This window comes from Canis lupus, chromosome 20 (genome assembly GCF_048164855.1).
Source record: "Canis lupus baileyi chromosome 20, mCanLup2.hap1, whole genome shotgun sequence".
NCBI classification, from domain to species: domain Eukaryota; kingdom Metazoa; phylum Chordata; class Mammalia; order Carnivora; family Canidae; genus Canis; species Canis lupus.
In genome coordinates, this window is record NC_132857.1 from 42,848,552 (window position 1) to 42,861,792 (window position 13,241).

General features: G+C 36.8%; 1 protein-coding gene and 1 long non-coding RNA gene across 3 annotated transcripts in view; one reads left to right on the top strand and one right to left on the bottom strand.

Annotated features, from left to right (window-relative positions):
- Window positions 1-13,241, bottom strand: part of LOC140611912 (uncharacterized) — a 92,676-nt gene that overhangs the window by 53,645 nt on the left and 25,790 nt on the right. The gene's annotated exons all lie outside the window — the stretch shown is intronic.
- The window catches only part of ACMSD (aminocarboxymuconate semialdehyde decarboxylase), a 66,485-nt gene that overhangs the window by 45,208 nt on the left and 8,036 nt on the right, over window positions 1-13,241 (top strand). The gene's annotated exons all lie outside the window — the stretch shown is intronic.

Sequence of the window (13,241 nt, forward strand, 5' to 3'; positions counted from 1 at the left end):
TACTTTTGTGCCAATGCCATACTGTTCTGATCTCACTACAGCTTTGCAACATACCTTGAAGTCCAGAAATTGTGATGCCTCCAGCTTTGCTTTGCTTTTCCAAGGCTGCTTTGGCTACAGGGTCTTTTGTAATCCCACACAAATTTTAGGATTGTTTGTTCTAGTTCTGTGAAAAATGCCATTGGTAGTTTGATAGGGATTGCATTCAATGTGTGGATTTTGGGGGGCAGTATAGACATTTCAATAATATTTGTTCTTCCAATCTATTAACACAGATATTGTTTTGTCTTCAGTTTCTTTCATCATTGTTCTATAGTTTTCAGAGTACAGGTCTTTCACCTTTTTTTGGTTAGGTTTATTCCTAGGTATCTTATTTTTTTGGTACAATTGTAAAGATTGATACTTTAATTTCTCTTTCTGCTGCTTCATTATTAGTGTATATAAATGCAACAGATTTCTGTACATTGATTTTGTATCCTGTGACTTTGCTAAATTTGTGTATCAGTTTTAGCAATTTTTTGGTGAGTCTTTTGGGTTCTCTATACAGAGTATCATGACAACTGCAAATAGTAAAAGTTTTACTTCTCTCTTGCCAATTTCGATGCCTTTTATTTCTTTGTGTTGTCTGATTACTGTGACTCAGACTTCCAGTATTATGTTAAATAACTGTGGTGAAAGTAGACATCCATGCCTTGTTCCTGACCATAGAGGAAAAGTTCTGTTTTTCCCCAATGAAGATGATGTTAGCTGTGGGTTTTTTGTATATGACCTTTGTGATGTTGAGGATGTTCCCTCTATCCCTACTTTGTTGAGGGTTTTTATAACGAGTAGATGTTGTCATCAAATAAATGCTTTTCCTACATCTATTGAAATGATCATACAGTTCTTATCCTTCCTCTTATTGGTGTGATGTATCACATTGATTGATTTGTGAATATTGAACTACTCTTGCATGTGAGAAAGAAATCTCACTTGATCATGGTGAATGATTTTTTTAATATACTGTTGGATTCAGTTTCCTAGTATTTTATTAAGAATTTTTGCACCCATGTTCATCAGGGATATTGGCTTGTAGTTTTCTTTTTTAGTGGAGTCTTTATCTGGTTTGGGTATCAGGATAATGCTGGTCTCATAAAATGAATGTGGAAGTTTTCCTTCTTTTTCTATTTTTTGCAATAGTTTGAGAAGAATAGATATTAACTCTTCTTTAAATGTTTGGTAGAGGGGCAGCCCGGGTGGCTCAGCAGTTTAGCGCCACCTTCAGCCCAGGGCCTGATCCTGGAGACCCAGGATTGAGTCCCGCATTGGGCTCCCTGCATGGAGCCTGCTTCTCCCTCTGCCTGTGTCTCTGCCTCTCTCTCTCTCTCTGTGTCTCTCATGAATAAATAAATAAAATCTTTAAAATAATAATAATAAATGTTTGGTAGAATTCATCTGTGAAGCCATCTGGCCCTGGACTTTTGTTTTTTCGGGAATTTTTTTATTATTGATTCAATTTCTTTGCTATGCATCAGTCTGTTTGAGTTTTCTATTTCTTTCTGTTTCAGTTTTGGTAGGTTTTATGTTTCTAGGAATTTATCCATTTCTTCCAGGTTGTCCAATTTGTTGGCAAATAGTTTTTCATAAAATTCTCTCATGACTCTCTGTATTTCTGTGGTGTTGGTTGTTATTTCTCCTCTTATTTGTGATTTTATTTGTGTGGGTTCTTTCTCTATTCTTTTTGATAAGTCTGGTTAGGGATTTATCAATTTAATTGATTTTTTTCAAAGAACCAGATATGGTTCACTGATTGTTGGTTTCACTGATATGTTTTTAGGTTTCTATTTCATTTATCTTTGCTCTAATCTTTATTATCTCCTTCCATCCCTTAGTTCTAGACTTCATTTGTTGTTCTTTTTCTGGCCCCTCTTGGTGTAAAATTAAGTAGTTTGAGTTTTTCTTGCTTCTTGAGGTAGGCTTGTATTGCTATATACTTCCATCTTAAGACAGCTTTTGCTGCATCCCAAAGGTTTTGGACTGTTGTACTTTCATTTTCATTTGTTTCCAGGTATTTTTTTATTTCTTCTTTGATTTCTTATTTGACCCATTCATTGTTCAGTAACATATTATTTAACCTCCATGTATATGTGGTCTTTCCAGATTTCTTATGGTTGACTTCTAGTTTCATGGCACTGTAGTCAGAAAAGGTGCATGGTATTACTTCAATATTTTTGTATTTTTTGAGATCTGATTTGTAACCTAGTATGTGATGTATTCTGGAAAGTGTTCCAAGTGCACTTGAAAAGAATGAGTATTCCGTTGTTTTAGGATGGCATGTTCTGAATGTATGTTAAGTCGATCTGGTCCAGTGTGTCATTCAAAGCCATTGTTTACTTGTTGACTTTCTGTTTAGATAATCTGTCCGTGGATATAAGTGGGGTGTTAAAATCCTACTATTATTGTGTTATTATCAGTTCCTTTATGTTTGTTATTAATTGTTTTACAACTTGGGTGGTCCCAAGTTTGGTGCAGAAATATTTACAATCATTGTTTCTTCTTTTGGATTGTCCCCTTTATTATTTTATAGTGCCCTTCTTTGTCTCCTGTTACTGTCTTTGTTTTAAAGTCTAGTTTCTCTGATATAAGTACTACTACTCTGGCTTTCTTTTGACAACCGTTTGCATGATAAATGTTTCTCCATCCCTCACTTTCAACCTGCAGATGTCTTAAGGATCAAAATGAGTCTCATAATCAGCAATATAGATAGGTCTGGTTTCTTTATCCATTCTGATACACTATGTGTTTTGATTGGAGCATTTATTCCATTTACACTCTAAGTAATTATTATTAGATATGTATTTATGGCAATTTATTACTTGTTTTGTGGTTGCAAAATTTTCTCTGATCATTTGTTATCTTTCTTTCATGGTTTGCTGATTTTCTTTAGTGATGTTTTTGGATTTCTTTCTCTATTCTTTCCATATTTATTAGTGATTTTAATGTATGGTTATCATTAGTGTCTATACAACCTCTTCTGCAAATAGCAGTCTATATTAAATCAATGGTTACTTAAGTTTGAATCCATTCTCTTCTCCTCTCTGCTCCATGTTTTAGGTATGTTATTATATTTTATATACTTTTTGTGTGAGTGAGTTCCTTGATGGTTTTTTACATAAATATTCATTTTTTACTGCTTTTGTGTTCCCTGCCTTTGTACTGTTACTTTTGGTCTCTCCTTTCCATTCAAAGAGCCCCCTTTAATATTTCTTGCAGGGCTGGTTTGTGGTCATGAACTCCTCTAGTTTTTGTTTTTCTGGGAAACTCTTTATTTCTCCTTCTACTCTGAATGACAGCCTTGCTGGGTAGAGTATTCTTGGCTGCAATTTTTTCCCATACAGCACTTTGAATATATCATGTCACTCCTTTGTGGGTTCCTAAGTTTCCATTGAAAAAATCTCCAGCTAGCCTTATAGGTGTTCCCTTGTAAATTAATGACTTCTTTTGTCTTGCTGCTTTTAAGATGTTTTATCATTATATTTTGCAAATTTAATTACAGGCTTGGTGTTGACCTGCTTTTGTTGATTTTGATGGGTATTCTAGTTGCTTCCTGGATCTGGATTCTGTTTCCTTCTCCAGATTAGGGAAGTTTTCAGCTATTACTTCTTCAAAAAATGTTCTGCCCCCTTTTCTCTCCTTCTTTTGAGACTCCTATAAAATGAATGTTATCACATTTGCGTGACTCAATGACTCACTGAGTTCCCTAAGTCTATTCTTGTCCTGCATAGTTCTTTCTCTCTTTTGTTCAGCTTCATTTCTTTACGTTACTTTGTCTTCTAGGTCATTAATTTGTTCTTCTGCTCTTCTAGCCTGCTGTTCATTGCATCTAGCATGTTTTTATTGTTTATTGCACCCTTGATCTCTAATTCTTTTGTACCTCTTTTATCTCTGCGGCAAAGATCTCACTAATGTCTCCTATTCTTTTCTCAAGTCCAGTGAGTATTCTTAAGATTGTTGCTCTAAATTCTCCATCAGGCATGTTACCTATATATATCTCACTTAGATCTCCGGCCATGGCTTTATCTTGGTTTTTCATTTGGGATAAATTCCTCTGTCTTTGCATTTTGTCTAAGTCTCTGCCTTCTTCTCTGTGTCAGAAAAGCCACTTAATATCTCCTGCTCCTGAGAGTAATGGCCTTATGAAAAAGATGCCATGCAGCACCCGGGGTCTGGCACCTCAGGGAGTGTCTCTGGTGTGTGCTGTGTACCCTCTACTGTTGAATTCTGGATTCTCTATCCTTCAGGTCAGGCTTTCGCAGGGCTCTCCTTGCCATGTGTGAGCAGTGTTTGGCCCTTGACCTGAATGCGGCAAGTTTTAGCGAGGTGTTCTCTGGTCTGCCTACAAAATGTAACTTGTCACTACCTCCACTAGAACTGAGGCCCTGCAGGGATGCCTCGATGACTCAGTCCGTTGAATATCCAACTCTCAGTTTCAGCTCAGGTCATGATTTCAGGGTCTTAGGATCAAGCCCTGCATCAGGCTCCCCACTCAAGGGGGAGTCTGCTTCTCTCCATCTCCTTTTTGCCCCTCCCCCTACTTACTCTCACTCTCCATCTCTAAAATAAATAAATCTTTAAAGACTCCTAACTCTGGGCAACGAACTAGGGGTTGTGGAAGGGGAGGTGGGCAGGGGGTGGGAGTGTCTGGGTGATGGGCACTGAAGGGGGTACTTGATGGGATGAGCACTGGGTGTTATTCTATATGTTGGCAAATTGAACACCAATAAAAAATAAATTTATAAAAATACATAAATACATAAGTACATAAATACATAAAATTTTAAAAAAGAACTGAGGCTCTGCAGAACTCTGGTTGGAAGATGTGGTGTGGACTGGATTTGTGCTAGTCTTCTGGAGAAGGGGCCACTACCCCAGGACTAAGGCCAACATGACTGAGGAGGGCAGTTCTTCTGGAGTGTGTGGGGCTGGGGCTTGATGTAAGCAAATTAGGTAGCCAATATCTGTGCTATTGCTATGCTACTTCCCACAGGTGGCTCTGTGTTTATGCTGAGGGGTGGGGGAGTAAAATGGCATGAATCAGCTATTTTATTCCCAGAGAAGTGTCTCTGTGAACAATGCCTTTCAGGGAAGCACTCCAAGAAGACCAAATTACCTCTCCACTGTGTGCCCCCAGAGTTCTTCAGATTACTATTTCCATGCTGTCTGCCCCTGGGTGTTTCCTACCTTCTCTCCAGGAACAGCACAGTGCTCCTCAGGCTCTATCCTAGCCATGCCTGCTGACCTTTAAAACTCCAGGCTTTAAGCCTTACTGATCCTTAGAACTCATGAAATTCAGTGCCTTTAATTTCCCAAGCCAATGGCTTTAGGGAAACATTCTCCTTGTAAATTCCCATGTGCTTCTCTCTCCATCATCCTTCTCCATGAACACAGCTCCCCTTTCTTCCACAGCAGCCATGAACCATTTCTCCCCTAAAGCACTTCTCCACACTTCCCACCACCTTCGATGTGGCCTCTTCTTTCTCTTTAATTGTGGAGTTGTCTGTTAATCTTCAGGTCAATTTCTGGGGTATTTCGGAGTATGTGATAGTTATCTAGGTGTGTTCATGGGATAAGGCAATCCTAGGCTCCTCCTACTCTGCCAACATCTTCCTCTCCTCTCCTATTCAGGTGACTTTTAACATTAAGTCACTTATCTCTCCCACCCTTAGGTTCCTCAATTGTAAAATGGAAATGATAACCATGCAGAGTTGATGTGAGAGTTGGGATAATACTATGCCAAAGGACTATACAAATATCAGTAATTTATATCACCTACTCTAGTAATTTGGATAATACTATGCCAAAGGACTATACAAATATCAGTAATTTATATCACCTACTCTAGTGCTTTACAAATAGTAGGTGTTGGGTTAATGTTTGTTTGAGTTTGTATAATGGTTTTGTAGGTATAAGGCTAATCTTAGTGTGCATTGATTGAATTAAACCAGGCTCCTTCTGTAGGAAATTATGTCTCAGGGAATACACTGAATCCTTGGTAAGTTAGAATTTTTGTAGTAAGGTACATTACAATAGAGTTATGTTGTATTTACTGCATATGCTACTAATGAAATAGGCTAATGAGAAGATAGCTAATTGTTCCTGTTCTAGAAGACAAATGAATTCTCTTCTAACTACTTGAATTTATTTAGTAAGTTACATCTTTCAGTGTTTGTAGCATTCCCTGAAAATATGAAAAAGTTAATACATCCCAGCAAGTAAGCAGTTTATTTCTTTTCCCTGGCAGGAATATTAACCACTATTATTAGCATCTCACTAAGTCTTTGACCTCATATGGAATGTGTGTTGCCAGCTTTGGGGAGGGAAACTTATGTTGGGGCAGAGCGCTGGTGTTGTGAAATCAATCAGGATAATCCACTGCCTAATAAAGTCAGTGTCTGGGTAGATGGTATAATTCAGGATCTCAGAAGAAGCAGACATGGTAACTAAAAGGCCCAACATTAGAATTATTCCTTTGGGTTTAGAGTCTTTAGAAAAACCCTACTAAAATGTAGATGTTGTCAAATATTAGCACAGATATCCTTCAAAATTAGCTCCAAAATGGTGGATGCCAAGAGAATAGAACCCTGGATCACAGAGAAGAAGACAGAAGAAAGCTCTAGTTTTAGAAGGCCAGAATCAGTATGTTATTTAGGAACCGGAGATGTCACAAGAGCTTAGGTCTCCCTGAGGTCTTGGAAATAGGGCAGCAGTCCATATCCTATGCCTCCTGAATCCAGGATTCTCCATGTAATCCCTTTAAAACATAATCATTTTGCAATTATGAAACAAGTGGTAAAAACAGCAATACAAAAAGTATTTTTAACTCAAGAAATACTTATTAAGCTTCTAGCAAGTAGAGACTGGCATGAAGCAATGGAGAATGCAAACTTCATCATACAGGACCATACTTTGAAGAGTCTCTTCTTCCCACTTCTTCCCTGCTACTATCTCTTCTCCCTCTGAACAAGAAATTCCGTTCACAAGAACTTCATTTCCAGTTCTTTTATACCTACTTCATTCTCCCTTGTGAAATTCCTAACAAGTTAGAAATGGTCAGAAATTTACAAGAAAATATCAATAAAAGATATCCAGATAGATAAAGGGCCTGAAAAATTAACAAACCAGATTATCACAAGTGGATAATTAACCTCCTATAGAGAGGAACTGTGAACAATAGCTACTAAAAAATAATTGAATACTGCCAAACCATGAGTCTGGAGTTTGGCAAAAGGCATCCATAATCAAGTTAGCAAGGAGAGCAAGGAAGTATCTTAACCAGGAAGCATAAAATGCAGAGGAGTGGTTTTCATTTCTGCTTTAAAATCCTTTGCTCTCTCCATATTAAAATGGAACAGATACTTCCCCCCTTAAAATGTATTTATATCCAAGAAGGCCAGAATACTGAGAATGGAAGAATTCCTGACTAGAAAGGAAAATAAATTTCTAAATTTCAATTTCATGTTAATGTAGTTAACAAATGTAATATAGCATGGGACTTTTTAAAATTATGTTGTGTTTTGGAACTGTAAACAGCTTTAGCAAGAGGAGCAGAAATAAGGACAAATGAAGCTCCAGTGAATACAAAGCAGGCATTCAGAACGAGATCAGCTGTTGGCACAGATGTGAGTAGATATAACTTTGGGCCTTTAGGGCTTCTATAAGCAGGTGTATTTTCTTGGTTTTTTACAGTAATGAATACAAGAGTCTAGAAATAGAGCTGCTAGTCCATCATGGCCTTCCTCTAACTTTATTATACATTTTCCCATATTATTTCATGTAAATGTATTCATAAAACCTAGGAAACTCCTTTTTTCTAGTAGAAATCAAAGTGTTGTTTATTCTTATAGGAGCTCAAATTTAGCATATTTAAAATATATTTAATATTTCAGGGCAGCCCTGGTGGCACAGCGGTTTAGCGCCACCTGCAGCCCAGGGTATGATCCTAGAGACCTGGGATCAAGTCCCAAGTCGGGATCCCTGCATGGGGCCTGCTTCTCCCTCTGCCTGTGTCTCTGCCTCTCTATCTCTGTGTATCTCTCATGAATAAATAAATAAAATCTTAAAAAAAAGAACTCTATTTAAAAAAAAAATAATATTTCAGGCCTAGTAACAATCAGGCTTCCCTCTTTCATATATTCAAGCATTCCTTCTTTCAACACACAAAGCCACTCTCAGATTGATTACAAGCATACATCAAAGTTTTATTTCAAACATGATTTTTTAAAAAGAGGCTTTCTGAAAAGTCCAATTCAAAGAATCTATCTTGGTAGAGATTTTATAGGAGAAAAAAATAGTTAAACAGTTATTGTTCACTGGATTTAAAAAAAGAAGAAGACAGCTATCCAGTAAAAGACAATTAGCTTCTTTGTATTATTGGTTAAAAGTCTTAGACTAGTGTGAAGACTAATAGTCAATGGAGGAGGTGTCCTAGAAACTCTTAAACTCATTAAAGTCTATCAAAAAAATTCCCAAGTATTGGGATCCCTGGGTGGCGCAGCGGTTTGGCGCCTGCCTTTGGCCCAGGGCGCGATCCTGGAGACCCGGGATCGAATCCCACGTCGGGCTCTCGGTGCATGGAGCCTGCTTCTCCCTCTGCCTGTGTCTCTGCCTCTCTCTCTCTCTCTCTCTGTGACTATCATAAATAAATAAAAAAAATTAAAAAAAAAATTCCCAAGTATTTTATCATAAACTATGCTGGTGATGAATATTAACTAAATTTATTGTGATCATTTCATGATATATGCAAGTATCAAACAATTTTGTCATACACCTGAAACTAACATAAAGCTATATGTCAATCACATCTCCATTTAAAAAGAAAAGCTCATTATTCCCCAGGAAGAGCAGATAGTCATATTAGATCATGAAGTTCTGCCCCAGTTTAGATTTAGGACAATTTTTTTTTCTCACATTTACTGGAAGCGTTTTATTCCATGCCAAGAAATTTGGGCTTCAACTTCTGGACAATAGGAAATTATTAAAGGATTTTAAGCAGGGATGTGGCATGATCAGATGTGTATTTAAAAAAGCATTTTCTCCAGTGTTAGATATTGATTAAAAATGGATGAGATTGGAATCAGTTAGAAAACTACAGTAGTGGTCCAATTTAATTCAATAAACATCCGCTCTATACCAAACCTTTTGCTCAGAGCTGGAGATAGTTTCTGTCCCATTTCTTAGCTGAATGGAGGAAATGGAGACACAAGCCTAGCTCCACCACATACCAGCCATGCAACTCTAAGCAAGTTAGTTATCATCTCTGCTTTTTTGTCCGTTGAATGGGGATAATGATAGGACCCATCTCACAGGAAGGTTGTAAGAATGAGTTAATGAATGAAAGTGGCTTAGAACAGCATCTCACACATAGTAAGCAATCAATAAATGTTTGTTAGATATTAGAATTAGTAGTATTATTATAAGGGATTATCTCACAGCCATGTAAGAAGTGCTGTGAATAAAAGTATCTGTAGGGTGCTTTAGGGATACAGAGGTCACACATTTGGCTGAGCAAAGGGATGGTAAGAGCCTGAGTTGAGGAACTGGGGAAGTAGAGAGGAAGTGATGGGTGCAAGAAATGATACAAAGGTAGAATCCAAAGAGCTCAGTGACCCATGAAATGCTGGGGTGACAAAACAGGAGTCCAGCGTGATTCCCAGGTTTCCAGCTTGAGCAACTGGGTGAAAAGTGATGCCATCAACCCAAAGGAAAAACAGGTTTGGGTTCATGCTCTATTAAGTAATCATGTGTGAGTCATTAGAATTTGTGAAATTACCCAATTTATGCCCAAGATACAATTCCCAGTTAACAGTGGCAAAAACGTCATACAAATCTTATCAGAGTTGCTACTTAATATCCTCAACTGCAAACACTCGCTATAATGGAAGATACATTAAAATCCTAAACTCAGTTACAGTATAAATCTAATTAATTGCTCAAGTTTAAGTATTTTCCAAATATCCCCATACTGTTGGCTCAGTATCAATGACCTATTAACTCAGATGAATACAATGTAGGTTAATTGAGGCTAAAAACATGGTTTCAACTCAGTGGTTCTCAATCTTGCCTGTACAGTACAATCATCTGGGGAGCTTTAAAAAAAATGCTAATGTTACTGGTATTTTTAGGCCCCCAACCCCAGGTATGATGATTTAACTGATTTGGGGTAGGTTCTAGGACGAATTTTTTTAAAGCTCCCCAGTTGATATTAATATACAAATAGCAGGAGGGAAACAGCAGGTTAACATCAGTAAGAATCTATAATTTATGGTCACGAGGAACCTTAGAAATACTTTAGTTTTGGAACTTTGTTTTTAATCCATGGAAACATTTGGTCAACAAAATCTTATAATATTGTGTAAACAGGTAAAACATAGAAAAGCAGAGTTTTTCTAATTAAGCAGTAAAGGAGGGAAACTTTACCCTTGCCCCTGTCCCATCTCTCTTATATTAACTTCATTGATGTTGCTCCCTCTCCAGGCCCCAAGAATTCTCTGTATAATACTTTAAAAACAATTCTTGTGACTGAAAATAAGGGGGGGGGGCATTCTCTCATTTATGAAATATTTTCAAGCTCTAAAAATATGACTGGTGCTAATATATGGGAACACTTCATATTTTAGAGGGGAAAACAGACAAACAACAAGTGTATATAGAAGAAAATATGAGGAAATGCATCTATATCTTGGAAATTGGGAAACCTTTCCTAATGATAACTCAAAATCTAGTAACTATATGGAAAAAGATTAATAAGTTTGATTGTTAAAAATTTTTTTCAAGGCAATAAAATATTACAAGCAAAGAAGCCAGCTGACAAACTGAGAAAATGTTTGCAACATATATCATAGACAGAGAGTGAAACCACTAATATTTAAAGAGCTTCTAAAAATAGATAAGAAAACAAACAAACCGAGATAAACTGGCAGAAGATATAAACAGTCAACCTCATGTATAATAAGAAAAACAAAAATTAAAACTGCACTGAGTTACCATTTTTCACTTAACCGATTAGCAAAGGAATATTACCAGAATTAGAGGGGATATTTCGTATTGATAAAAAGGTCAATTCACCAGTAAAATCCAAAATATAAATATATATGTGCCTAATCAAAGAGCTTCAGAATTCTTAAAACAAAGACTGGCATCATTAAAAGAAAAAATATATAAACTCATAATCATAATTGGAGATTGAAAGCCCCTCTCTCATTAAATGAAAGAACAACTACCAGTAAGGATAACATAAAAATCATCAAGGATATAGATATCAGAAGAGCACTATCAACCACCTAGACTTAACTGATGTTTACAGAGCACTGACTGACAACAATTACATAATATATATTCTTTTTAAGTGCATATGGGACATTTATCAAACTAGACCATAAACTCTTAAATCAAGTCTCAGTACCTTTCAAAAGGCCGAAATCCTATCAATATGTCCTATGACTAGCAGATATAATTTAAAAACCAGTAATAATAAAATATCTATAAAGATTCTCAAATACTTGAATATTAAACCACATACTTATAAATAATCCATGGAACAGTGGGAAAAATCCCCCCCCAAAATTTTCAAATGGATGATAATGAAAATACAACATATGAAAATTTGTGAAATGCGGCCATTGCAGTGTTTAGAAGAAAATGTACAGGTTTAAAAACAAAACCAAACTCACAGATACAGAGAACAGATTGGTGGTTGCTAGACACAGGATTTGGGGGGGAGAGGTGGGAGCAAAATGGGTGAAAAATGTCAAAAGGTTCAAACTTCTAGTTGTAAAACAAATAAGTCATGGGGATGTAATATACATCATAGCAACTATAGTTAATAATACCACATTGTATATTTCAAAGTTGCTAAGAGTAAATCTTAAAAGTTCTCATCACAAGAAAACAAAATGTCATAACTATGTATGGTGAGAAATGTTAACTATACTTATGGTGATTATCATTTCACAATATATACAACAGTGAATCCTTATACCTGAAACTAATATAATTGAACAACACAGGTTTAAACTGTAAAGTCCACTTAAACATGCATTTTTATAGTATTGTACTACAATACTATAAATGTATTTTCCTTATAATTCTCTTAATAATATTTTTTCTAGCTTATTTTTGTTATAAAAATATAGCATATAATACATAGAACACAAAAAATATGTGTTATTTGACTGTCTATGTTATCCATAAGGCTTCCAGTCAACAAGTGGCTATTTGTAGTTAAATTGTGGGGGAGTTCAGATTTTCAATTGCATAGGTTAAAGGTCCTGCCCCTAATTCCAGTGTTATTCAAGAGTCAGCTGTGTGATGTTGTATATAAATTACACCTCAATTTTTTAAAGTATGGGTTTAAATATTTCTGTTGGAAAAAGAAGGTATAAAATCCATGATTCATGATTCCACTTTAAGAAACTAGAAGAGGAGAAAATTAAACTCAAAATAAGCATATAGAAAGAAATGACAAAGAACCAAAATCAGGGATCCCTGGGTGGCGCAGCGGTTTAGCGCCTGCCTTTGGCTCAGGGCACGATCCTGGAGACCCGGGATCGAATCCCACATCGGGCTCCTGGTGCATGGAGCCTGCTTCTCCCTCTGCCTATGTCTCCGCCTCTCTCTCTCTCTCTCTGTGTGACTATCATAAATAAACTTTAAAAAAAAAAATAAATTATTAAAAAAAGAACCAAAATCAAAGAACAGAACCAACATAAACAATAAAGAAAATTGATAAATCAAAATTTGGGTATTTGGGGATGCCTGGCTGGCTCTGTTGGTAAAGCATGCAACTCTTGATCCTGGAGTCATTAAGTTCAAACTCCATGTAGATGGAGAAGATGGATGGATGTAGAACTTACTTTTTTAAATAACTGGAGACTTTTTTCTTAAGATTTATTTATTTGAGAGAGAGAGGGAGGGAGAGAGCACAAGCAGGGGGAGAGGCAGAGGGAGAAGCAGACTCCCCAATGAGCAGGAAGCCCAACATGGGCCTCAATCCCAGGACCTTAGAATCATGACTTCATCAAAATTAAAATCTTTGGGGGGCACGTGGGTGGCTCAGTTGTTAAGTGTCTCCCTTCAGCTCAGGTCATGATCTTGGGGTCTGGGGTTCGAGCCCCATGTTGAGCTCCCTGATCAGCAGGGAGTCTGCTTCTTCCTCTCTCTGCCCCTCCCCTTGCTCATTCTCTTTCTCTCTCTCTCTCACTTGC